This window comes from Talpa europaea, assembly GCF_964194135.1.
Source record: "Talpa europaea genome assembly, chromosome: 16".
Classification (NCBI taxonomy): Eukaryota; Metazoa; Chordata; class Mammalia; order Eulipotyphla; family Talpidae; genus Talpa; species Talpa europaea.
Window position 1 is genome coordinate 11387520 of NC_140084.1, and position 26538 is coordinate 11414057.

Here is a 26538-nt window from a genome sequence, read left to right on the forward strand (position 1 = left end):
TCGCCTTTATCTCAGAGCCAATTAAGAGGCCATATAAAAAAGGGCACCGGTTGGCCAATTAAACATTAGGTGGCCGCTGTAAGACAGTGACAAGACGCAAAGATCCGATACAAGAATAAAAAACCTCCACCCAGGCCTCAGATCCCCTGCCAGATATCTAAGTGGCTTGTCTTGTGTTTTTTGTTCTTTCCTTATCTTGGAGAGAAGTTTAACGTCTTGCAAGATGGGGAATACACCGATGTGTGGGGGAAAAACAACTTAAAAAACACCGAAGGGTCTCTTAAAAGTGGCAGGCTGTAAGGTAACAAGGCAACAGTTAAAAGATCTCTCTTTTTTTATGTAAATTAGATTAGTTGTTTTCTTTTCTCTTTTTTTTAAGATTTATTAATTTATTTATACAAGCACTAGGTACAGTCAGAAGCACGAGAGGGTGAGAGAATTCACCAGAGTGAAAGCAGGGAACAGAACAGGCAGACTGACGAAGAAATACACTGCTGAGGGGAGCAGTGGGCACAGCAGGAGAGGTCTGCGCGCCATGTGGGATCCTTGCCAGTGGCCGGGGATCGAACTGGTGCCGCAGAGGCTGCAGGCAGCCTCACAGCCCACGTTCAACAGCTGCGCCACCAGGGGAGGCCCTAAAAGATCTCTTGATAACCATCAGAATGAGATGCCCCTGGTATTCTAGCAAAGAAACCTTAAATTTAAATAATTGGGAAAAGGTAGGGCAATAGCTAAGGCAATCAGCTAGCCCAGTAAAAATATCTCACCTTTCCACATGGAATCTCTGTGGATTAGCATTGAGCCCCATTCAAGGGGATAAAAATTACATTCAAGTGGCCCAGGGGCTTCTGACCTAAGTTGTCCTCTTCCTCCCCCTCCTGCGCTGCCACCATAGTATGGGTGCAATTGAGATCCAAAAGCAGGACTACTGCCTGCAACAGATTTTGAGCCACTCATAAAAAATGTTTTCATAAAATACAATTGGAGGGAAAAATGCTTCAACCTTTTCCAGTTATTTGAGGAGGAGGCCAAGGTCCCTGACACGAGTTTGCCATTTGTTGTTTCTTAGTAATTATTTTTTTTTATTTATTTGCTTGTTTATTTATACAAACACTGGGTACAGTCAGAAGCGCGGGAGGGTGAGAGAATTCACCAGAGCCAGAGCGGGGAGCAGAGCAGGCAGAAGGACCAAAGCACACTGCTGAGGGGAGCAGCGGGCGGCAGGAGAGGTCTGCGCGCCATGTGGGACCCTCCTCCGGTGGCCGGGGAGCAGCCGGGGATCGAACCGGCGCTGCAGAGGCCCCGGGCAGCTTCACAACCCAGCGCTCAACCGCAGTGCCACCGGGAAGGCCCTGTTTCTTAGTAATTAAAAAAAAAAAAAAGTCTTTCTAAAAATGGTATTCAAAGCTTATTTACCAAAAAAAAAATTGTTAAAGTTATAAAAAATAAATAGGTATAAAAATAACTGCATGGGACCGGAAGGTTCTCATCAAAACAGTAGCAATGCACTGCAGCTGGCACGTTGGGGGCTTCCCCTGGTCTCAGCAAGAAGCTGCCAGGTCCTTTGCTCCAGTGTTGAATCATTGGTATGTCTCTGCTCCTTCCAGCTATGGGAAAATTGGACTCTTCTTTTGTCCACTATAACATACTAGTCTGGTACATCTACGGGTAAAAAATTCTACTTCCCATGCCTCTCTGGTGGTGCATGGGGTTAAGACACAACCTATGAAGCTGTCCACAGCCACTGCAGCACAAGTGCAGTCCCTGGCCAGGGAGCTACCCACATGGCACAGCAGACCTCACCTGTCACACCTGCTGCTCCCCACAGCAGTGTACTTTGGTCAGTCTGCCTGTTCTGTTCCCCACTCTGTCTCTAGTGAATCCTCTCACCCCCTTCACTTCTGGCCTGTACCCCAGTTCTTGTATGCATAAATAAATAAAATATTTTTTTAAAAAATCCCAAATTTTGAGATCACGATCTAGAATTTTGCTAAACAAAAACTAGTTCAAAATTTAATGGTTTAATTTAAAGTATGGGGGGGAGGGAGAGGAGGGGAGAGGAAGAACTAGAGTCAAAATAAGGGGGGGGTGTGCAATTGTATGGGGAATATAACCAAAATGAAAATGCATACATTGTGCAAAGATGAAAAATGATGTAAGAATTATATAAAATAAAATATTTAAAATAATAATAATAATTTAAAGTATGCATGCCTTAGGTTATAATGTTGGGCATTAATACTTTATTCTATGTTTAAATGTGTTTAATTAAAAGAACCCATGGTATTCAACAAAAAAGAGTAATTAGCCTGGTCTATGCTAACAAAGATATAGTTGCCTTTTGTTATACCAAAACTTCTCTTCATAAAGTTCCATCCCAGGAAGACTAATCCACTCATCTTTTCCTCTTAAAAAATTACTTTTTTTTTCTAGTAGATGCCCTCACTTCTTTCCTCCCCTAGCTAAGGAATTCAAGATGACATCTAAAGTCATCTGGATAAGCTATTCAGCCATACTAAATCTCTCACAAGTATACAAAAAAGTATATCATATTAAATCTCTCTGATTTTTCTTGCTTTTATCAATCTATCTAGTGCAAAACTAAAAAAAAAAAAAAAAAAAAAACCCTAAAGCTGCTTTCACTAGCTTCCCACAACAAAATTAAGACTGTGTAGGTAATCTAAAAATCTTGGTGCTCTCTTATACCTAAAAAAATTCTTCACCATTGCTTCACCTTGTCAAAAAAAAAAAAAAATCCTTGTTACTCTGAGTAACTATTTTATAAAAATCTGAAATGTTGGCGAGGATGTGGAGAAAAAGGAACTCTCCTGCACTGTTGGTGGGAGTGCAAACTGGTCCAACCACTATGGAGAGCTGTGTGGAGATTTCTGGACCTACTAAAGATAGAGCTTCCATATGATCCAGCAATTCCACTCCTAGGTATTTACCCAAAGGACACAGAAACATCAATTCCAAAGAGCACCTGCACCCCTATGTTTATAGCAGCACTATTTACAATAGCTAAGCTTTGGAAACAGCCCAAATGCCCAAAAATAGATGACTGGATCAAGAAGATGTGGTACATATATACCATGGAATATTACTCAGCATTCAAAAAAGATAAACACATGCAATTTGCAGCAACATCGATGGAGCTGGAAGGAATCATGCTTAACAAAATAAGCCAGAAAGAAAAAGAAAAATGCCGGCTGGTCTCACTCATAGCAGGAATCTAGAAAACTTAAATAAGGGACCAGGAAAATGAATAACTATAAGAAAGTGAAAATCAAAAATCAACAAAAAACTATGAACCAGAGACACTCTATGGGGGGTGGAGGGTGGGGTGGGGAGGGATTGGGGTCAAAATAAGGGAGTCGCAATTGTATGGGGAATACAAAAATAAAATTTATTTTTAAAAAAATCTGTAAGTTTGTTAATACTGTGACAACTTCCCTTATATCAAAAAAATTCCTTTTTTTGATATTAAAATCTTAAACTTAATATTAAAATCTTTAACTTAAAAGGACTCCTAATACAGGCAATAACAGTCTTTCCCTTGTATAAAACAATTAGGTTAATCTGGGTACATTGATAACTCATAAAAAACGTCATAAAAAATTGTTACACCTTTTCTATATAAATGTAAACTAATGGGAATAGTGTAAAAATACATAAGGCTTCCTTTTTTAAATATATATTTAAAGGGCAGGTTTATTAGGGAAGGGACAAAACAGTTAAAGACACTTGCATAGACACAAGCAGGCAGGAAGAGCTGCCCCAGAAGGGACAGGTCTGCTAAGAAAAGCCTGCATGGTTGTAGGCGGGTGGCCTAGACAGGTCACCGGCAGGCAGGAGGCTGCTGCCTTGCAGAGGGAGAGAGCTAGTGAAAAGAGGCACTAGTGGGCATAGTCACAGGTGGGCAGTGGGATTTCCGCCAAGGCTTCTTTTTTTTTTTTTTAAGGTTTATTTATTTACGCATACAAGAACTGGGGTGTGAGCCAGAGGTTGCGGGGGGGGGGGGGGGGGGGAGGGCGGTGGATGTGTGAAAGAATTCACCAGAGAGAGTGGGGAGCAGAACAGGCAGATCCACTGAAATACTGAGGGGAGCAGCGGGTAAGACAGGAGAGGTCTGCTGCGTCATGTGGGTCACCTCCCTGGCCAGGGATCAAACTCTGTGCTGCAGTGGCCATGGATAGCTTCATAGTACTGAGACTTAACCCCTTGTGCCACCAGGAAGGCCCTGAATCTCATTACTAAGAACAAAAGAAGCCAGGCACAAAAGCAGCACATGTTTTGCCATTGATCTGAATGCAAAACAGGGAAAAAGCTAATCTATGGTGAAAGAAATCACAACAGTGGTTGACTGGAGTAGGTGGTGGTGGTAAGAACTGATTAGAAAGGAGCATGAGGGAACTTTCTGGGTTAACAGGAATGTTGTAGCTCTTGATTGAGGTGTGGTCACATGGATACACACAACAATCAAAACCCATATTGAATACTGAATATTGTCTCCCCTCCCTAAATTCATGTCCGCCCAGAATCCTAGAATGTGACCTATTTGGGAATAGGGTGCTTGCAATTGTGACTTGTTGAGTGTGAGGGAGGTGGGCTCTAGTCCCATGATAGGTGTCCTTATAAAAACAGAAAGCAGACACATGCAGGAAGAACACAGAGATTGGAATGATATGTCCACAAGCCAAGGAATGCCAGGAATTACACACAACCATGAGAAGCTAGGAAGAGGTCATAAAAGATCCTCCCCTAGAGATTTCAATGCGATCACAGTACTGCATACGCCTTTATTTTTGGATTTCTAGCCTCCAGACCTGTGAGAGAACACATTTCTATTCTTTTAAGCCATCAAGTTTGTGGTACTGTTATGGCAGCCCTAGAAAACTAATATACCAGCAAACTGAACATTTAAGGTCTGTGTATTTTAAGTAAATTGTACTCTAACTTTAAAAACTGAAAATAGTGGGCCTCCCTGGTGGTGCGAGGCTGCCTGCAGCCTCTGTAACACTAGTTCCATCCCTGCGGCCAGGGAGCTGCCCACATGGCGCAGCAGACCGCTCCTGTCTCGCCCGCTGTTCCCCTCAGCAGTGTATTTTCAGTCAGTCTGCCTGTTCTGCTCCCCACTCTCTCTGTGGTGAATCCTCTCACCCCCCACCTGCACCTCAGGCCTCTACCCCAATTCTTGTATGCATAAATAAATAAATCTTTAAAAAGAAAAAAACTGAAAAAGCTCATTGGAAACTGAGTTGCTGCTGAAGGCTCCCTCCTAGTTTCTCCTTCACCAAATTACACAGAACACCTGAAGGAGAGCCAGCCCAAGGATATTCAGAATCCACAAGGAGTGGGAAAACCTAGGTACTGCCCTGCAGGGCCTCCCAAAGCCCCCAGTGGCCCTCCCTTCTCCCTCATCCACCAGGGGAGCCCCTTCCCTCTGTGCACAGTGAAAAATGCCTCCTGAGCCCTCAAACACAAATACAACAAAGGCTATGGCAGCACTACCCCAGAGAGCCACCTTGCAGATGCCCTATTCAAAAATGGGCACGTCAACTACTGAGGGAGCACCACCCCTCGCAATTCAAGACCACAGAAAAGTCTTGCTAGGAGCTAAGAGCTGTGGTCCAACTCTTCTTCATTAACTCACAACTCTTATCTGACATGGCAATCTTAAGGAATCTTCAATTCCATCCCTTTGCTTTCTGTAGTCCAGATACTTACAAAAGGAGGTCCTTGGGGTTTTGTTCATTTGCTTTTCTTTTCGTTTTTCATTATTTTTCTTTATTCCAGAAACCCCTGACCTTGAGAACTTGCCCTAGAGTCCTAAGCAAAACCTGCAGATATCTACATGAGGACTGGGGTCAACAAAGGTCTGGAAGGCCACTGAGTGCAGAAGCCACCCACACAGGCTCCCCTACATTTACTGGGTGCTCACAGTGTGCCAATGCACGTGGCTGCACTGCCAAGTGACTGTCTCTTGTCTGGCTTGGACATTGCATCTCCCAGTCAGCAATAACCCAAAGGTTTTTCTTTACTACAGACACAGATTTTTCAAGTCCCCATCCCTTCTTGAGAAACATTAGGGCAGTGAGTCCCAGGTTTAGTTTTATCATAGACCAAAGCCTCTAAAAGACTGTTGGGATGGCCTCCAAGACATTACATAAACAAAACAGTACAACAGAATAAAAGTTGTTTAGTTTAGTTCTGTTTTGTAACAGAAGTTGGTTAAAATAACAACAGAACTAAATTGAAAAACGGTGAGATCAGAGTCATGCAGAATCATGGAAAACCCCAGTTTCTCATGTCCACTACCAGGGGAGTTTGGAGCTAGGTTTCCTGGAAGAGAACCAAAGCAATGGTTCCTCATTTCTGAAAAGGAAACTTCAATCCCCATGGACTGACTGTAATGTCCACAAACCCTCTCCAGATGAATCCACGGCAACTTTGGTTCAAATAAGCTTCTCCATTCGAGGAAGAACACTCAAGGACCAAAGGGCATGTATTCCAGGAGTGCAGGTATGGTTCAAGGTGAGGAAACTTAGTAGAATAGAATGGAAAAAAGATGCCAGGAGATCCATTAATGTTGAATAAGCATTTAACCTAAAAATCTCCTTTCCTCATAAAAAATCCTCAGTAAAGTAGGAATCAATAGATATTTAAAGTAGGAATCAATATATAAATCTCAATGAAAGCCAATATTTTGCTCGACTAGGAAACACCAGAAGTACCCCCACTAAAGTCAGGAACAATAGTAGTCAATGTAATTAGAAAAGTGAAATAAATTAGAGATATATTGGCTGGAAGGACAAGATGTACCACATAGTGACTATAGGTAATTATACTGCATTGTATACTTGAAACTTGCTAAAAAAGTAAATCTTAGAAATTTTAATGACAAGAAAAAAAATTTTAATCTGGTGATGGGTGTTATTGTGGTGACCATTTTGTAATATCCACTTACATCAAATGATTACATTGTACATCTAAAACTAACACCTTATGGCCTCCCTGGTGGCGCAAGGGGTTAAGATGCAACCTATGAAGCTGTCCGCAGCCACTGCAGCACAAGTTCAATCCCTCCGCCCGCCAGGGAGCAACCCAGATGGCATAACAGACCTTTCCTGACTCACCCTCGCCCACTGCTCCACACAGCAGTGTACTTTGGTCAATCTACCTATTCTGTTTCCCACTCTGTCTCTGGTGAATCCTCTCACCCCCCACACCTCTAGCCTGTACCCCAGCTCTTGTAGGCATAAATAAATCTTTTTTAAAAAATAAAACTAACATGTTGTATGTCAATTATATCTTTAAAAATTGTATTTTTTTAAAAAAATATTTTTAAAGACTTATTTATTTTTTCATACAAGAACTTGGGTGCATGCCAAAGGTGTGGAAATGAGAGGATTCACCAGAGACAGAGCGGGGAGCAGAACAGGAGGATCTACTGAAATACACTGCTAAGGGGAGCAGTGGGTGAGATAGGAGAGGTCTGCTGCACCATGTGGTCAGCTCTCTGGCCAGGGATCACACTCAGTCCATTGGGGTGATAGCACTGGGAGGCCCAAAGAGGATATTTAAATGGTATTTATATTTAAAGTGCTGCTTTTTTAAAAAAGATTTTATTTTATTTATACAAGAACCAGGGTACAGGCCAGGCCAGATGCGTGGGAGAGTGAGAGAATTCACCAGAGACAGAGCGGGGAACAGAACAGGCAGACTGACTGACAAAATACACTGCTGAGGGGAGCAGTGGGCGAGTCAGGAGAGGTCTGCTCACCATGTGGGTTGCTCCGAGGCCAGCGGGGATGGAACCGGCACTGCAGAGGCTGTGGACAGCTTCACAGCACTGCGCCCAACCACCTGCACCACCAGTGAGGCCATATTTAAAGTGCTTTTGTGTGTGTGTGTGTGTGTGTGTGTGTGTGTGTGTGTAGAAGAACTTGGGTGTAGACAAGAAACGCTGGTGGGTGGGGAGGGAGGGCAGGTAAGAGGATCCACCAGAGACAGAGTGGGGAGCAGAACAGAAGGATCTACTGAAATACACTGCTGAGGGGAGAAGCGGACAAGACAGGAGAGAGGTCTGCTGAGCCATGTGGCTCCCTGCCCAGGGATAGAACACACAGGCGGTAGGGATGACAGTGATGAGACTCAGCCCCTAGGCCACCAGGGAGGCCCTATATTTAAAGTGCTTCACCTCATTAGTCATTACTGTAATGAAAATTGGAACGACTCATTACCACCCCCCCACACACACACAACACACACTGAGTAAAATTAAGAGACTAACAAACCCAAGTATTGCAAGAATGTAGAATAACGGAAGACACTATAAAAGGGTGGTAAATTGTCACACATCCATTAGGGAAACAGTTTGGCAATATTTTCTGAAGCTGAACATGTTAGGGGGAAAGGATGTCCTGAGATAATCTCATACAGGCTTTGTGGACTCCACCCCCACTCCAGACTAAAGCCATCAGGACATTGGGAAAGACAAATCCCATCACCACCAAGGGGAGGGTGGCTGGGACCTGAGGGTGGAGTTGGGCAGCCAGGTTGGATATAAAAACCAAACACGTGGGCCTTGCTCACTCTCTGGCTCGCGATCGCTCGCCTCCTGGCTTCACCGCTCCTGGCTGGCGGCCAACTCTGAGAGCGCCATTTTGGGATTCCTGATCGGCGGATCGGGTAGGACTCATTTAAAACTTTGTCTCCCACTTTTCTCCCAGAGCTGTACATTTCCTCATTTCCTCTTCCCTTGTAAATAAACCTTTTATTAACCTTTCGCGTGCACCTGCAGTAGAGCATTGATAAGTCCTTTTAAGCGCGCGGGTGAGGACCCACAGTCAGGCACCCCGTTTTGTATCGGGGTTGCTCTACAACAAACACACGCAGATTCCACCCTCCAGCAAGTCCCCTCCTAAGTAAATAACCAACAGAAATCTGTATGCCTGCCACCAACAGACATGGGTTTAAATGTTTATAGCAGCATTACTCATGGCAGCCAATAACTGGGGACAACTTAAATGTCCATCCACAGATACAAAGATAAATAAACCTCACAAATACAAGGCTGAAAACAGAAATCAGATACATACATAAAATGAAAAAACAAAACAGGAAAACCAATGGAGGACACAAGACATGAGGCAGAGGATCACCTTTCAAAAGAAGGTGGGGCAGTGACTACTTGGGAGGGCAGGATGCCTCTCTCCCTAGAAATGCTCAGGGGTAGACCTGCTTACAGTTCACTTTACTGGCCTCACTTTGTGATAACTCATCAAGCTGTCTTCTTACAACTTCTTTGCTTTTCTATATGCTTGTCACCCTTCAACTTTTATTGAAGCAATTCCAATAAAATCACCAGCGTGTGTGTTAATTAGCTATTAGGTTTTTAAAGTTCAAATAGAAAAGCAAACAAGCAAGAATAGCCTGAAAGAAGTCGAAAAATAAGGGGAGCAGCCCTTCCATCTATTAAAATATATTTTAAAATATTATACACCTTAGCAAGCAAAACAGTGGGAACATAAAGAACATGCACAGAGCTGCCAATAAAAGAGGCACAGGGCTGAAAGATGCACGCACTTAGGAGAAAAGATGCTTATGATGAAAAGCTTATTGTAAAGCACCCTCAATGTAGCAGAGAAAGGATAGCCATTGGGGGAACAGGCCTGGGCTGGGGGGGGGGGGACGGAATGAAGAGGTTAGCTCTATACTTCCCCACATACACTGGGATAAATTCCAAATGGATCAAAATTTGAATGAGAAGGAGGCACAGGCGACTTGCTGGAGGCAGGATGGAAGGCTTCCAAGCAGCGGGGGCCATGGCTCTATTTTGTTGTTGATGAAGTGAGCGACATTGTCAGAGAGGCCACCGAAAGGGCGGTCCCTGGCAGCGCCCAGCAACCCCACTCAGGGTATCCGTGGACGACACAGGTAGTGGAACAAACTTTAAGCCAACTCACCAAAACCTTTAAAATACACAGTGAGGCGCAGGCGCGGCGGCGGGCTGCGTGGGCGGCGCTGGCGAATCGGACGCGTGCAGGGGTCGGGGCGGTGGTCACGGGCAGCGAGTCGCTCTTGGAAGGCACCCCGAGCAGCACCCGAAGCCTAAATTTCAGGAGGGTGAGCGGATGCCGCGTTTTCAGGGGCCTCTTCTTTAGGAACCAAAGGGTGTAAAGGTGGCCGTAAAGGACATAAGGAGTGAAATACTTTCAGACATGGCTGTTGTTGGCATAAACACTGGGATGAACGGGTTCCAAAGCAGAGTCCTAAATTTGAGGCCCGCATGCTGCAGGCGCAGCGAGAACTTCCGAAAGGAGCAGTGTGCAGCTGGATGAAAGGGGCTGCCCCAGGAGCCAAGACAGCTGGCCTGCAGCAGAAAAATGTTGAAGTTAAAAGAAAAACAAGAAGAGAAAACTCTGGGAATGGAGATGGTGGCAGTTTACCTGCTGAGGCACTTGGGCTTCCTCAGGAAGAAAAGGGTCAGAGGAGATCCTTCTGTTATAGAGGGGGAAGCATTCATAGACAGAGCTGAAGTTTAAGTAAAAATTCCTGAGCAACTAAAACCATGGCTTGTCCATGACTGGGAATTTAACTCCTGGCAAAAAAAAGCAGCCCTCTCTCTTCCAGCCAAGAACTGGATTCTGTTCTAGAGGGTTATGCAAATTACAAGAAATCTCCAGGAAACTGATCATAAAGAGCATGCTGGTGGTGAAATTGTAGTTGTGAACAAAGAATACTTCCCTGTCGCCTCAGGCACCCAGCTTCTCTACAAGTTTGAGAGGCTGAAATAGTCTGAGATCCTGGCATGTCTCCCCAAAGCACCACACCTGCCTAGACTGTAGAATTGGAGGGAAGTCAGCTTATATACCTCTGGATGAGAAGAGTTTTGCTTTGTTACTAAATTAGCATTAGAATTTCTTCAAATACCTAGCAAAGAATTCCACAACTTAGTTTAGCGCCAGGGATTATGAAGGGGCCCCTCTCTAGGATCCCCGGAAAACCATGTTAGGGTCGCTGGATTATGCTGGGATGTCTGTAAACCTATTTTTTTGTTCTTAGTCCTCTTATACAAATGATGTATTTTGGGGGCCTCCCTTGGTGGCACAAGGGGTAAGACGCAACCTATGAAGCTATCCGCAGCCACTGCATCATGAGTTCAATACCTGACCCGGGAGCTACCCACATGGCACAGCAGACCTCTCCTGACTCGCCCACTGCTCCCCTCAGCAGTGTGCTTTGGTTAATCTGCCTGTTCTGTTCGCCGCTCTGTCTCTGGTGAATCCTCTCACCGCCCCACACCTCTGGCCTGTACCCTAGTTCTTGTATGCATAAATAAATCTTTTTTAAAAAAATTATGTACTTTGAAAATGTGACTGTTTAACAGAAATGATGTTTGTTTTCCAATTTTAAACAGAGTAAATAAAAGGGTTATAGCTCCTTTTTTATTCTTTTCATTTCAAAGTTGTTGCTACCTGTGTATTCAGTAATGGACAAGGGAGAGACAAACTGTTGTCGCCTGTGGCCTAGCTGACAAAGCTGCTTTAAATGCTGGTGGTTCTATTCTTTTAACACTATGCATTTTGATCATCCGTGTGAATGCTATATGACAAATTGCTGGTGCCAAAGGTCCAATTCAATGTATAATTGAACCTGCACATTGCTTTTTTTTTTTTCATGGTACTTCAAGAGCCCAGCCTTTGCGAGTCATCTATGTCATTCCTTAAGCATCTCATCTTGGCCCAGATGGTTGAAGAAGGATGGCTTGTTCATGGCTTTTGTAATTGTGTCTAATATACCTTTTAGCCTGGTAGAGGTGACAGCAACAGTATTCTGGAAAAAAATCTTTTAGGAATTGTTTTTCAGGTCTTCAATAAAAGTTTTCCTTACATTTCAATACACTGTGAGCTGTGTAATTATACAGAAGATCAGAACTGGGTTATACACAGAGAATCTACACTTCCGGGTCAACTGCACTGACTTTGACGGGAGAACATAAGCTGCATCAGCAATGCCTTTGGATGTTCTGTCTGACCTCCTCATCAGCCCACATTTTTCCATTTCTCTCCACATCTCTCTTCCCTCTTCTCAGTTGAGAATTCAGAGAACACCTTCATGATGGTCTTTAAGTGTGTTTTTGTGCCACTCTCACAATGTGGAGGGAGAAACCGCAGTGGTATATGAACCGCATGCCCAAGTCAAAGGAGCCATCAACACTGGGGCCTGAGTCTGTGCTGCTGTGGGTCTGAACGCCGAATATTTCTTTTCAAAGCTGCTAAAACCTGCAATCTGCTAGTGTGAACCTTTCTCTACTCTCTGAAATGATTCAGACACTAAAAGTCTGTATTTTGTACTTTTGTTGAAATAAACAATTCCAATGAAAAGTTACCTGAATGAAAATAATAGAAGTGGGGACTCCCTGGTGGTGAAAGGGATTAACCGTCAGCACTATGGAGCTATATGCAGCCACTGCATCACGAGTTCGATCCCTGGCTGGCCAGGGAGCAACCCACATTGCGCAGCAGACCTCTCCTGTCTTGCCTGCTGCTCCCTTCAACAGTGTGTTTCAGTCAATCTGCCTGTTCTGCTCTCCACTCTGTCTCTGGTGAATCCTCTCACACACACAGACCCCCACCCCCCGCACCTCTGGCCTGTACCCTAGTTCTTGTATGCATAAATAAATAAATCTTTAAAAAATGAAAATAATAGAAGAAAATATGGGACATGTCCTTTTATCTTGAAAAGGGAAAAGTCTTTGTACCTATGATTGAACATTCAGAAGTCATTTAAAAAAAAAGGCTGGTAAAATCCTGCATATAAAACAAATCGTCAACCAAATAAAAGAGAAACACTAACCTGGATCCAACTTGTAATAAAAGCAAAAGGCTTATCTCCCTAATAATGAGTTCATAGAAATAAAAAAGAAAAAGTCAACAATCCAATTTTTAACATAAGCAAATGCCGCGGACCAGCACAGCAGTGAACGATGAGGCCGTCTCAGGGTTGAGAGACTGTGCAGGGTGGTCAGGGATTCGGTTAAAGAAATGACAAACAGACACACTTCAAGAGTGAAAATCTGAGTGTAATTTTATTTGAGTTGGTGACCAGTATTTATATGTTTTCTAAAAGCATAGGAATGGCGAACGTCAGTGAAGAAATCAGCTTGCTTATAGGTTTAGCTTATCATTGACAGGGCAGTGATTTACATCTGGACCCAGGCGCATTCCTAAGTAGTTAGGCTATTAATTTTTCTTTTTGTTTTATATGATTACTTTTTGTTTTAACTACTCACTATTACTATTAATTAACACGGGTGAATTTTACTTTTTACAATGTAATATTTTTATCATTTAGATTAATACAAACTAGGCTAAGTATACAACAGAGAAATTATTAAGCTAGCAGTTCTATTAATACACAGAGTTTAGTAACGTTTCATTTGAATCAGCCTAGTTATTAGATTTCGTATGTTCTTTTTTAATCGGCAAACCAATGACCTTTTAAACAGAGAAAGAGAAAAGATTTTAGAGAGACAGTTGTATTAGAATAAAGTTTGTGGGTCTAAAGAAGGTGAGATAAGTTTCCGAGCGGACAGCATTCCTGTAGTGGCTTCTGGTGGTCGTTATCTTTCAACAGGCTTCCGTCTTATCTATGTCTTCAGGCGGTTTTTTGCTGTTCTCCTCCTGCGCGCTGGTTGCCCAGCCGGACCTAGGGATTCCTAGAGGTCACTGCAGGAGGAGGTGCAGCAAGTCAGGGGGTTTTGCTGTTCTCCGCCTGCGCGCTGGTTGCCCAGCCGGACCTAGGGACCGTGGCGCAAGCCATTAGCCCTAAGGGTCACTGCAGGGGGAGGTGCAGCAAGCAAAGAATATGAGCAAGACAGTCAAGAAAAAAATAGAAATGGTCCTTATGCATATTATAAATTAAAAAACTTTTCATAACAAATTGAAATTAAGATTTGGTTCAGACATTGCCAGACATTGCTACCAGTGATGTGACAATTTAATGCACTGGCCAACATGTGACAACAGTCAACTAAAGCTGGTGGAGGTGCAAATTGTCATTAACCATAAGGAGGGTATGTTGGCATTATTTCCCAAAATTACAAATACAGGTAATTAGCAATCTCAAGTCTGCAACTTTATCTTGCATATGTAATATGCACTTGCGAAATGCCACATGTATAAGTGGAGTCTATGATAGCAGGCTGGAGCCAACCTGAGTGTTCACCACACAGCAGAATGAGGTGACATAATCAATAAAACAAGCCTGGCACAAAACAGTGTATATTCCATTTTGTAAATTGCATTCAGCAGAGATGACAATGCAATATAGAAATATCTATATTGTATGTATAAAGAGACTCTGTATTAGAATAATTCACACTAAAGTGTGAAATATTGGCAACTCAGAACCTCCCAGACATAGCGCATCCTCAAAAGAAGATGCTTGCTAACACAAATAAATCTGTAATTTGACTTTGTCAGGGAAATAAAATGAATTGGAAAAATACTAAAATCCAGGGCCTCCCTGGTGGCGCAAGGGGTTAAGACGCAACCTATGAAGCAATTGCCAGACACTGCAGCATGAGTTTGATTCCTGGCCAGGGAGCTACCCACATGGTGCAGCAGACCTCTCCTGTCTTGCCTGCTGCTCCCCTCAGCAGTGTATTTCAGTTGATTTGCCTATTCTGTTCCCCGCTCTGTCTCTGGTGAATCCTCTCACCTCCACATCTCTGGCCTGTACCCCAGTTCTTGTATGCATAAATAAATCTTTTAAAAAATACTATAATCCAGAGATTGCTGGGTTCATGAGGGCAGTCATATCAGGAAATTCCCCAGCTTTCCCAATGATCAGCTTTAATTGAATTAGACCCAATAAACTAAAAACAGTTACCTTGGAGTGGGAGGTATTAGGTAATTATGGAATAGAAGTGAAAGAAAAATTTTCACCGTAGTTTTTTTTATATAGTTTTAGCATCATATGAATGTATCAAAATTTAAACAGTGAAAGAGAAAAGCTACAGTTAATGAGTTCCTAAGCTTTGATCAAGACCTACAAGATCTACCTCAACTCCTGTTCCAAGAGCCTGTCATTTATAATCAGGTAACTGTTAAATATTTACAAAGAGTTTTATTGCCAGAAACATTTATTGGCAGAAACATATTAGGTCAATATTACTCTGCAAGACATTTCAAGATAGAAAGATCTTGGGCAACCACCTTTAAACCTCAGTTTTCTCTTTGGCAGAACAAAGGACAAAAGAACATCAAAGAATTACTGTGAAGTGCAGGTGTATGAATATTTCGGGAAGCTGCAGGATGAAAACGCTCAACAAACAGCAGCAGGTCCATGTTAGTCCTGAGCTGCAGGACTTCTCAAAGGTCAGTGTACTTCAGAACCACCGAAGGGGCTGTTAACACTCAAGTTCCCAAACCTCACCCTCAGAGTTGTGGTTTGAGACCTATGAACATGCAGTTCTAACATTTCTTCTCTGATGCTACCGACTGGTTAAAGGACACATTTGAGAAGTCTGGTCCTGAACAGGACTCCTCAAACTGTGATGTGCATAAAATCTTTTTAAAATGTAGATTCTGGTTCAGCAGGTCTGAGGCAGGGTCTGGGAACCTGCATTTCTAACAAGTTCCTCTATGATATCTATGCCGCTGGTCTGCACACTTTGGGTACAGAGGTCCTAAAATATTCATCCAATTCCATTCATTTTACAGATGAGGAAGTCATATATGGGAAAAGGTAAATTACTTGCCTGAGGCAAGTGGGGAAGGCCTGCCTCCCCATTTGTCCCCATCCTGTGCCACCAACCTGCCTGAGTCAATGACTATAGAGAATGGTGTGGAAATATAACAAATCAATACACAGTCCTTTGCTCTTCCGAGAAACAAGTCACTTTTCAGGTTGCTGAACTCAAATGACTCTGTTCTTTCAAAAAATGTCCTTTTGGCAAAATCATTTAACTGAGTCACCTTCCCCTCCGGTGACTCACACCTTTGACAGGCCCTATTGTGGGAACCTGGGGAAGACTCAACATTTCTCAACATGTGTCTTCTATTATGGGGAAGGAAAGTCCACTGAATTACAGATTTATTTGTGTTGAAGAGCATCTTTCTGAGCTGTCCATCTTTCATAGTTTATTTTTTTTATTTTTTTTAAGGTTTATTTTTTATTTATTTATACAAGCACTGGGTACAGTCAGAAGCGTGGGAGGGCGAGAGAATTCACCAGAGCCAGAGCAGGGAGCAGAGCAGGCAGAAGGACCAAAGCACACTGCTGAGGGGAGCAGCGGGCAGCAGGAGAGGTCTGCGCGCCATGTGGGATCCTCCTCCGGTGGCTGGGGAGCAGCCGGGGATCGAACCAGTGCTGCAAAGGCTGCGGGCAGCTTCGCAACCCAGCACTTAACCGCTGCGCCACCAGGGAGGCCCCATCTTTCATACTTTAGTATGTACATTATTCTAATACAGAGGGAAAGGGTTGGCTAAGTTCTCCAGAGTCATTAAGGCATCAGAGTATGGGGGGGCCTACCTGAAAGATGTCTTGATCTGGGAGAAGACCTGCTGGGAAGCCACAGCTTCAACCTTGGCCTTTGCACTACATTCACCATCAGGCCACTCCTCCTCCTCCCTCCCCCCCAACCCCCAGCAACCCCGGTGCACTCAGTAAGTGGTTTGTAGGCCTGGCAGTGCTGCCACTAACTTGTGATGTGATTGAGTCAATCTCACAGTTTTAGAGATTTTCAGAAGTGAAAGGAAAAGTCCAGAACTTCAATTTCTAAACCAAAAAATACATGGCCCCTAATGACCTGAGCCTAAATTCCCTAGAAGCAGAACCTGAGATAGGGGTTTGGTTTCACATGAATTACTGGGGGCATGCTCTCAGGAGATACCATATGTGGGTGAGAAGTCAGGATCAAGCTCTCAAAACATTTTGAAATCACACCACAGAATTCACCAACCTTGAGGCAAGGAGGATGGGCTTTCAGCCCCCAACATGCCCAAGCAGGTAGGCTGGAGGGTGTAAACTCCCAGATATCTCTCAGGGTGGCTTGGAGCAAGACAGGGGACTGTGGTTTGTTGCCGCCGCTCTCACGCTGCAGAAGCTGGGCTGTGAGTCTAGTGGAGATAAGGGGGTCTGACAACCACCAACCCCCACTTCCTATTCTGAGAGCCCCTCTAACATGTTTCTAAACAAAAGGCTCCAAAGATCACACAAGAGGGATGGTGAGGTAAGGATACAAGTGTTTGGAGTACAAGTATTTCCAGAATCCTGGAATCTGTACTTAGAATGAATCCTAACTGCTCCCCTGACTTCCCAGCAGGCTTCGAAGTGACCCCTCCCTGACCTCCACCCACAGTCCCCACACTGACCGCCCAGCCACACACTAGACTGACTCCTGACTTTCCCTGTTTTCTCTGCCTAGAATGTTCCAGCCCAGACTTTTGTCCAGCTGACTTCTTTTTGCCAACTCAAACCTCACAGAGAGGCCTTCTCCTAGGTCATTCCTGGTCACACGCCCGTGGTACTTCTGCATGGCACTGGCCACTCAGACATTATCTTAACCATGTTCAACTGTGGGCACAGAGACTTGTTCTGGTCTCATCACAGGTCCCCTGGAGCCTGGTGCACAACTGGGCCCATAGATGACAATCACAGTTGGTGAATAATCTGAGTGAATAAAATGGACGTTTGTGCCAGATGCTGAAATGCCAGCATAAAGGGGAAATAGGAAATGCTGGAGAAAAACCCTGCAGGCAGCCAGGAGGAGTGTGGAGAGACCCACCTAGTCTCCTATTCCTTCTTCCTCTCCCAGCTCCTTGCCCTCAACTTGGAGCCAGAGTTAGCCTCAACCCTGAGGAGATGGTCACCTTTTGGAAGGGTGCAAACATCTCAAAACAACCAAGGGCATCTGGTTCCCAACTCAAGCTAGGGCTCTGAGCAGCTCTTTCCCCACTGTACCTGGCTCAGAGGCAGCGCTGAGCCAGTGCCAGGCTCAGAGGCAGCGCAGCTCCCAACACACACCACTGCAGTTTAAACCAGGATGGTGAACGCCCTCCCTGGCCATGGCCCCACCAGGACAGTCTCTTTTGCCAGCACCCCACCTTCCCAGACTCCAGGCGCCTATGAGATCCTCTGAATTTCACCCAGCATTTCCCACGAGCCAGGTGCCTGACATGCCCTTGCTTGCTCGTTTGCACAATAATGCCACATTAGCATCAGTACCCCAATCTCATGGTTGCCATTTTACAAATGAAGAGACAAGCAGAGATTCAGTCAAAGGACACATGTCTAGTGAGGAGGGCCAGCCAGTTGGATACTTTTTTCTTGCTTATTTAAGAGGTTTGTCACCTGGGGTCTGCCAGATGGCAGCTGGCAGCTCTGGCAGAAAAGCTTATAAACCGGGGCTCCCCGGTGGCGCAGCGGTTGAGTGCTGGGTTGTGAAGCTGCCCGCGACCTCTGCGGCGCCGGTTCGATCCCCGGCTGCTCCCCGGCCACCAGAGGAGGGTCCCACATGGCGCGCAGACCTCTCCTGCCGCCCGCTGCTCCCCTCAGCAGTGTACTTCAGTCCTTCTGCCTGCTCTGCTCCCCACTCTGGCTCTGGTGAATTCTCTCACCCTCCCGCGCTTCTGACTGTACCCAGTGCATGTATAAACAAAACAAACAAACAAACAAACAAACAAACAAATAAATAAACAAACATGCCTCTATTAAAAAAAAAAAAAGGAAAGCTTATAAACCATTATTTTAGAGAAGGCAACTTAAGTACCCAGCACCATGGTCTGGTGGGCAGCCCCTCTGCACTTGGGGTTCACAGACTTGTAGCACATCGCCCCATGGTTCAAGTGCTCTCTGGGCTGGCCACCCGCTGGTCCATTTTTGCAGATGCAGAGAGACTGAGGCTCCAGGAGGCTTAGGGTTGCATGACAGGCCCTCAGCGAGAGCAGAGGCAGCCACACTCTGTATCACTGTATGCACTGTAGGGAGCAGCTACCTGTGCCCCAGTTAGCTTGCAGCTCACCTGGGGTGGCTCACCTGGAGCTACTGGGCCTCAGGTCGGCTCCCCCCCGACCTTCTACTGGACGACTGGGGCCCAAGAACTAGGATGCTCTGAGGCACCTGGATCCCCAACATCCTAACCTTCTAACCACAGGCAGTAACAGGAATGAAGGGTTGATGTAATATTTGAAAATCAGTCATTGTAAATTCCCCATGTGAGCAAACTGAAAAACACTTCAGTTGATGCAGATTTTGTCTCTTCTGACAAAATCCAACATCCACTGACAACAGAACCTCTCAGTAAAGTCTGAATAGAAGGGAATTTCCTCAACTTGAAAAAGGGCATCTTTGAGAAAATTAGTTAAATGGCAAAAGACTGAATGCATTCCCCTTACATCTGGGAACAACACATGCCAATGAACAAAGTCAGCAAGGAAACAGGACATTTGATGACAGCCAGCTGCGTTTCTGTTTCTATGATCAGTTTCTATTTTTACACCAAAGCTGGAAACAAGACAAATGTCCATCAGCAGGTGAATGAATAAAAACATGATGGTAGATCCATACAATGGAATTCTGAGCCCCAATAGAATGAACTATTGGTACACGCAGCAACATGGGGGAAGCTTGTGATGAGTGAAAGAAACCAGACAGCCCCCAAGGGAAAGATAAACTGTCTAATTCCATTTATTCAAAACTCTCCCAAATGTATCTGTAGGGACAGAGCAGATCAGAGGTTGGATGGGGGTGGAGGACGGGGAGCAGCACAGGGAAATATTCAGGAGTGATCAAACTTTTCTTTTTTTTTTTTTTAAATTGAGGCAACAGGGCCTCCCCGGTGGCGCAGCGGTTGAGCGCTGGGTTGCAAGGCTGCCCGCGGCCTCTGCGGCGCGGGTTCAATCCCCGGCTGCTCCCCAGCCATCGGAGGAGGGTCCCACATGGCGCGCAGACCTCTCCTGCCGCCCACTGCTCCCCTCAGCAGTGTACTTCGGTCCTTCTGCCTGCTCTGCTCCCCACTCTGGCTCTGGTGGATTCTCTCACCCTCCCGCGCTTCTGACTGTACCCAGTGCATGTATAAACAAAACAAACAAACAAACAAACAAACAAAATAAATAAAACATGCCTCTATAAAAAAAAAAGATTTAAAAAAATAAATAAATAAATTGAGGCAACAGTGGTTTACCTCACTGTATGTTCTAAGAGTGCAGGCTCACACTTCACATGTATGGTATTGCACCACAACCACCAAAATGGCAGTGACTGATCTTGGTATGGTTTACATTTTCAAGTGTAAATTGTGTACTTTAGTACAGTTTACTGAGGGTCAATTTTACATCAGCTGTTCTTTAAAAATGGCCTTAATTTGAGGTACCTAGGTTAGGCAAATTCATAGACAGAAAGTAGGCCCGACGTTATCAGGGACAGAGAGGGGGGAATGGGGAGTTTCTTTTTAATGGATACAGTGTCTGTTTGAGATAATAGTGGTGACAGGTAACAATGTGTTAGGTAATGTGGCTGAACTGCATATTTAAAATGGTTAAGATGGCAATTTTTATGTTATGTATATTTTATCATAATGAAAATTAAAAAAAAAAACTAAAAAAGTTGCATGTTAGAAGACATTTGCATTTGAGGGGAAAGACATGGGTTTACTGCTTTTTCTCATTCCTGAGGGGTGTTTATCCTCAAAGAGGTTACAAACAGCCTTGCTGCCATTAGCTAGACGGGTCCAGTCTCACAGGACACAGGGCCCCCTACCCTTATAGCCTGTGCCCCCTCCCCTCAGGATGACTGACCAGTCTCAGTTCCCCTGCCCCCTGCACCTGCTGTTCCTGAGCTGAAGCCCCTTCCCCCACCATCTAATCCTCCCTCCCGCAACCAGGATCCCCAGCCCTTACCCATCCACATACCTCCCCCAGATTCTGTTGATTCCAGCTACCCCTTCTCCAAGGAGCTGTCCCTTTGTGTCCTCTGGCTCCCCTGTCCTTTGGAATGGCCAGTGTCCTATGCATCTACCTTCTGTCCCGCTGTGGGCTGGGAGCTCCTTTCAACTCCCGGACCTCACCTAATGACCTGTCTCAGACTTCTGGATTCCAGTTGAACCCCAGCACAGGGCATAGCCGATCAACTGCCAGGACTTGGGCTGGACCAGTCCTGTTTTACCAATTCAGGAATGTCCCCAGTGGAGGACTTGGGTGAAATGGAATTCTTGGTGAACAGAGCAGCTTTGTTTCAGATTTTTTGGCTCACAGCAGACAGACTCTGGGGACATGGGCAAACCCACACAGGGTGCTGGGAAGCCTGGCTTTGGTTCCTCCTTACTTGGGCCTGGTGAGCAAGTCCATTTCTTCTTGTTGGCCTTAGACTCTACCCATCTGAAAAACACTGGAGAAACTTTCCCTCCATGGAATTGGAAGATGGGTAGAAGGGAAAATGAGGGCGTTTGTGGAGAGCCCCGCCATGGGGAACATCTTCCTTGTACAAAGTTTGCTCCTGGTTCAGCCACACACTTGAGTTGGGATTCAAGTCCTGCTCATCGAAGGGTGCTAGCAGGGGTACCCCTACTCCTCACAGGCCCTGTGTTATGGTTCATTGTTAATTCCTCTGCTATACCTTCCAAGAGCAATGGGCTTCATTACAAGGATTGAAAATGTAATTAGGGGGCCTCCCCGGTGGCGCAGCGGTTGAGCGCTGGGTTGCGAAGCTGCCCACAGCCTCGGCAGTACCGGTTCGATCCCCGGCTGCTCCCCGGCCACCAGAGGAGGGTCCCACATGGCGCGCAGACCTCTCCTGCCGCCCGCTGCTCCCCTCAGCAGTGTACTTCGGTCCTTCTGCCTGCTCTGCTCCCCGCTCTGGCTCTGGTGAATTCTCTCACCCTCCTGCGCTTCTGACTGTACCCAGTGCATGTGTAAACAAAACAAACAAACAAACAAACAAACAAATAAATAAAAACATGCCTCTATTAAAAAAAAAAAAAGAAAATGTAATTAGGGCCTCTCTGGTGGCACAAGGGGTTAAGACGCAGCACTATGAAGCTATCTGCAGTCACTGCAGCATAAGTTTGATCCCCAGCCAAGGAGCTACCCACATGTTGCTGCAGACTTCTCCTGTCTCATCCGCTGCTCCCCTCAGCAGTATATTTCAGTAGGCCTGCCTGTTCTGTTCCCTGTTCTGTCCCTGGTGAGTCCTCTCAACCCCCACATCTCTGGCCTGCATCCCAGCTCTTGTATGCATAAATAAATCTTAAAAAAAAAAGTATAATTAAACAATCATTCATTAGTAGTTTCCCATCTCTGTCCCCTGCTGGAACATAGGCCCCACTGAATTCCTGACTTAGTGCCTAACTCAGAGAATAATGCAATTGTCACATTAATTAATGTGGGGAGGCCTGCGTGGGAGATCTTTTCTCCTAACACCCACCCTCTTGCCAAGGAGAAACTGAGATGAAGACCTCTGTCCCTGAGCCACTGGAAAGGGTAAATCTGGGGCCACAGTGGTGTCCCCCGCCTCCTAACAAGGCCTCATCCCCTCCTCCCTCTCCCAGTCTGATTTAAGATCCACCCTGGTTCCATCATAGCCCCCTTTCTACTGTGCCACCTTGCAAAAGAGCACAAGATTTTTTTAAACAGGCCATAAGTTTCCATATCAGTGCTAAATTTTACTCAAGGCATATGTGACCCAGGACTTGGTACAAGAAGATGGAAAGTTGTGAGCCTAGCCTGGAGCAGCTGACACAGAGTGGGTGGTCACTGAGCAGGATGGTGGTGAGAAGGGTCTCAAGAGCCAGGCCAGAGAGGACAGGAGGCAAGAAGGGGTGAGCAGGCTTCCTGGAGCAAGGACCTGAAGAGTCTATCATTACCCCTCAAACAAATGACAGTCCCTCAGGACACACAGTCTGGGCAAGGGGGCTGTTCTATAACTTCCAGAAATATTCTTATCAGAGTCGCTACCAGACCCATGGGCTGGTAGAGGGGGAGAGCCACATCAGGTCCTACCACCCCCAGCTTTTCCCATGGGGCCTCTAGCCCAAACATGAGCAGAATGCACTGGCAGTCCACTGAAATCCTCTCCCCTGCCTTATCCAGCAGGGGCCTACTTTTTGCCCTGAGTGTGATTTCTGCCAGAAATAGTTCACATGAATACTTTGTCAGTCTTAGCTTTCTCTGTCATTCCAGAACACCTGCCATAAACAAGCATCTTTTATTTATTTAAAGATTTATTTTATTTATGCATACAAGAGCTGGGGTTTAGGCCAGAGGTAGGGGCAGGGGTGAGAGGATTCACCAGAGACAGAGTGGGTAGCAGAACAGGCAGATTGACTGAAATACACTGCTGAGGGGAGCAGTGGGTGAGACAGGAGAGGTCTGCTGAGCCATGTGGGTAGCTCCCTGGCTGGGGATCGAACTCATGCTGCAGAGGCTACAGATTGCTTCATAGTGCTAATGCTTAACCCCTTGTGCCATCAGGATGACCCACCTCTTTAATTTTTTAACCTATACCACATGTGTTTACAGTGGGTTGAATAGTGGTCACCAAAACTTATTGTTCACCTGGAACCTCAGAATTAATTTGGAATAGGGTCTTTGGGGATGTCATTAGTTTAGATGAAGTTATAATGACAATACCCTTATAAGAGCAGACACAGACAGACACACACACACACAGCTTTATAACACAGTAGTTATACAGCTACAAGCATGGAATGTCAAGGATTTCCAGAAACCACTAGAATCTAGTAAAAGACAAGGAAAGACCCTCTCCTGTAGTCTTCAGAGGGAACATGGACCTTGATTTCTAGCTTCCAAAATATGAGAGAAAAATGTTTCATGCTTCCATGACAGGCCTAGAACACTAACAGAACTGTTCTCTGCCCTTGTTCCTCTCACTCAATCCATCTAGAAGACAACACTGTCTCACTTTTTTTCCCATTGGTTGCTAAATATTCCACTTTATATGGACCAAAACTGATGTGATCTGTCTCCAGCTGATGACCATTTAAGTTGTTTCAATCTTGAACTTCTTCAAATAACACTGTAATGACTGTCTGTTCAGACAGCACTGTGCCCCCTCACCCCAAAGTCCATATATAGTAATATCACAAGGTAGAAGGATACACCAGGAAGCTTTACATTTTTTTTAAAGATTTATTTATTTATGCATACAAGAGCTAGGGTACAGGCAGAGATGCGGGGGTGAGAGGATTCACCAGAGACAGAGTAGGGAACAGAACAGGCGGATCTACTGAAATACACCTCTGAGGGGAGCAGCGGGCGAGTCAGGAGAGGTCTGCTGCGCCATGTGGCTTGTTCCCTGGCTGGCCGGGGATCGAACTTGTGCTGCAGAGGCTGCAGATTGCTTCATAGTGCAGAGCTTAGCCCCTTGTGCCACCAGGGAGGCCCAACCTTTACATTTTTAAAAGCTATTGCAAAATAGCTCTCAAGGAGCTCTCACTATGTCCTTAGAAGCAATGTATTTTTCATTGGCTCACTGGTTTCTTGTTTGTAATTGTCTTTATTTTTTTTTTCATGCTCCAAATTAATGCAAATTTGTAGAGAAATACTCCAATACAAAGATAGTTGTATGTGCGTCTGTGGGGTCCCTCTTACAAGGACACGGGAAGTAGACATCTCTTCCCACTGCTCTTTCCTCCCCTTGCTCTTTTACTGTATTCCTGTCCTTCTCCTTCCTCCTTGCTCACACTAACACTAGTGGGCATAGATAGGGAGAAGAAGTCTGCTTGTGTTAATAAATCAAATCAACACATAACTTTGTTTTCAATTCCCACTTCAGTCAGTGATGGGTATATCTGTTAAGTCAAAATTCTAATTTTGCTATGCTTTAGACAGATACACACACACACACACACACACAGAGCATCCTCCATACACGAAATCTTAGCAGGCATGCTGAGGGTTAAGTGATGGAAATATTTTCAGTGCAATCTGAAAATATCTCAGTCACTGTCTCCTACCTTTTTTACATCTTCATTTTTTTTTTAAAGATTTATTTATTTATTATTTATACAAGCACTGGGTACAGTCAGAAGTGCAGGAGGGTGAGAGAATTCACCAGAGCCAGAGCGGGGAGCAGAGCAGGCGGAAGGACCAAAGTACACTGCTGAGGGGAGCAGCGGGCGGCAGGAGAGGTCTGCGCGCCATGTAGGACCCTCCTCCGGTGGCCGGGGAGCAGCCGGGGACCGAACCGGCACTGCAGAGGCTGCGGGCAGCTTCGCAACCCAGTGCTCAACCGCTGCGCCACCAGGGAGGCCCAACATCTTCATTTTTTTTTTTAAATTTCTCCTCTCCCTTCTTTCTCCCTTCCTTCACCTATAGCCCTACACAAGTACCCCTGATGGGCAGCCATCACTGCCATTTTTCATATATCCATATACAAATACGCACATACACAAGTGTGGGGCTTGGGGTCGAGTTTTGCTTTCTTTGGGGTTGTTTTGCAAAAATAGGATCAACACATCTCTCTTTTTTACTTTTTTCATTCAATCATAAAATCCCTCCAAACATTTTAATGGGTGCAAAATAGTGGCTGAGAGACCTTTATTTTGATTCATTATTATTGTTGCTGTTAACATTATGACTAAAGCTATGTAAACACCACAGACATTTATCCTCTTGCTTTCATTTTTTTTTTTTAAGTCATTTTTCAGGAGGTAGTATTTTTTTTTTAGATTTATTTATTTATACAAGCACTGGGTACAGTCAGAAGCCCAGGAGGGTGAGAGAATTCACCAGAGCCAGAGAAGGGAGCAGAGCAGGCAGAAGGACCGAGGTACACTGCTGAGGGGAGCAGCGGGCGGCAGGAGAGGTCTGCGCGCCATGTGGGACCCTCCTCCGGTGGCCGGGGAGCAGCTGGGGATCGAACCAGCGCTGCAGAGGCTGCGGGCAGCACTGCAACCCAGCGCTCAACCGCTGCGCCAGCGGGGAGGCCCCTCTTGCTTTCATTTTTGCTTTTGCTGCTGATTCCCTTATGATGTCTGGTTTCCCTGTGCATTTTGTAATTGGGATTGTTTGCTCAAGTTTGATGGGCAGCCTGTCAGCAGCCTGAGTGGGCTGGTTGAAGGTATGTTCTTTCAAAGAGGTGCTTTTATTTCTGCCAGGTATCCCAAGGAGTTATCAGCCAGAACTAGTTTGTTTGGGGTTTGTGGTTTCTTTTTTTAAATTGTGGTAAGCTATATATAACATAAAATTTTCCATCATAACCATTTGTAAGTGTTCAGGTCAGTGGTGTTAAATAATTCCATGTTGTTATACAAACAATTTCCAGAATTCTTTTCATTTTGCAAAATGGAAACTCAATACCCATGAAACAGTTCCCCTTTCCCTTCTCCCCCACTTCCTAGCAATTCTGCTTTCTAGATCTATGAACTTTCCAGCTAGGAAGAGTTTCATTTCCAGACCTGGAGACCTTAGGATGACAGTAGTATAAATTTAATCCCCAAATCCAAAAGAGGGCAGCTGTGTGGCTACACATTTCTGAGAAAAGGCCTTCCTCTTCCCCAACCAGACCCAA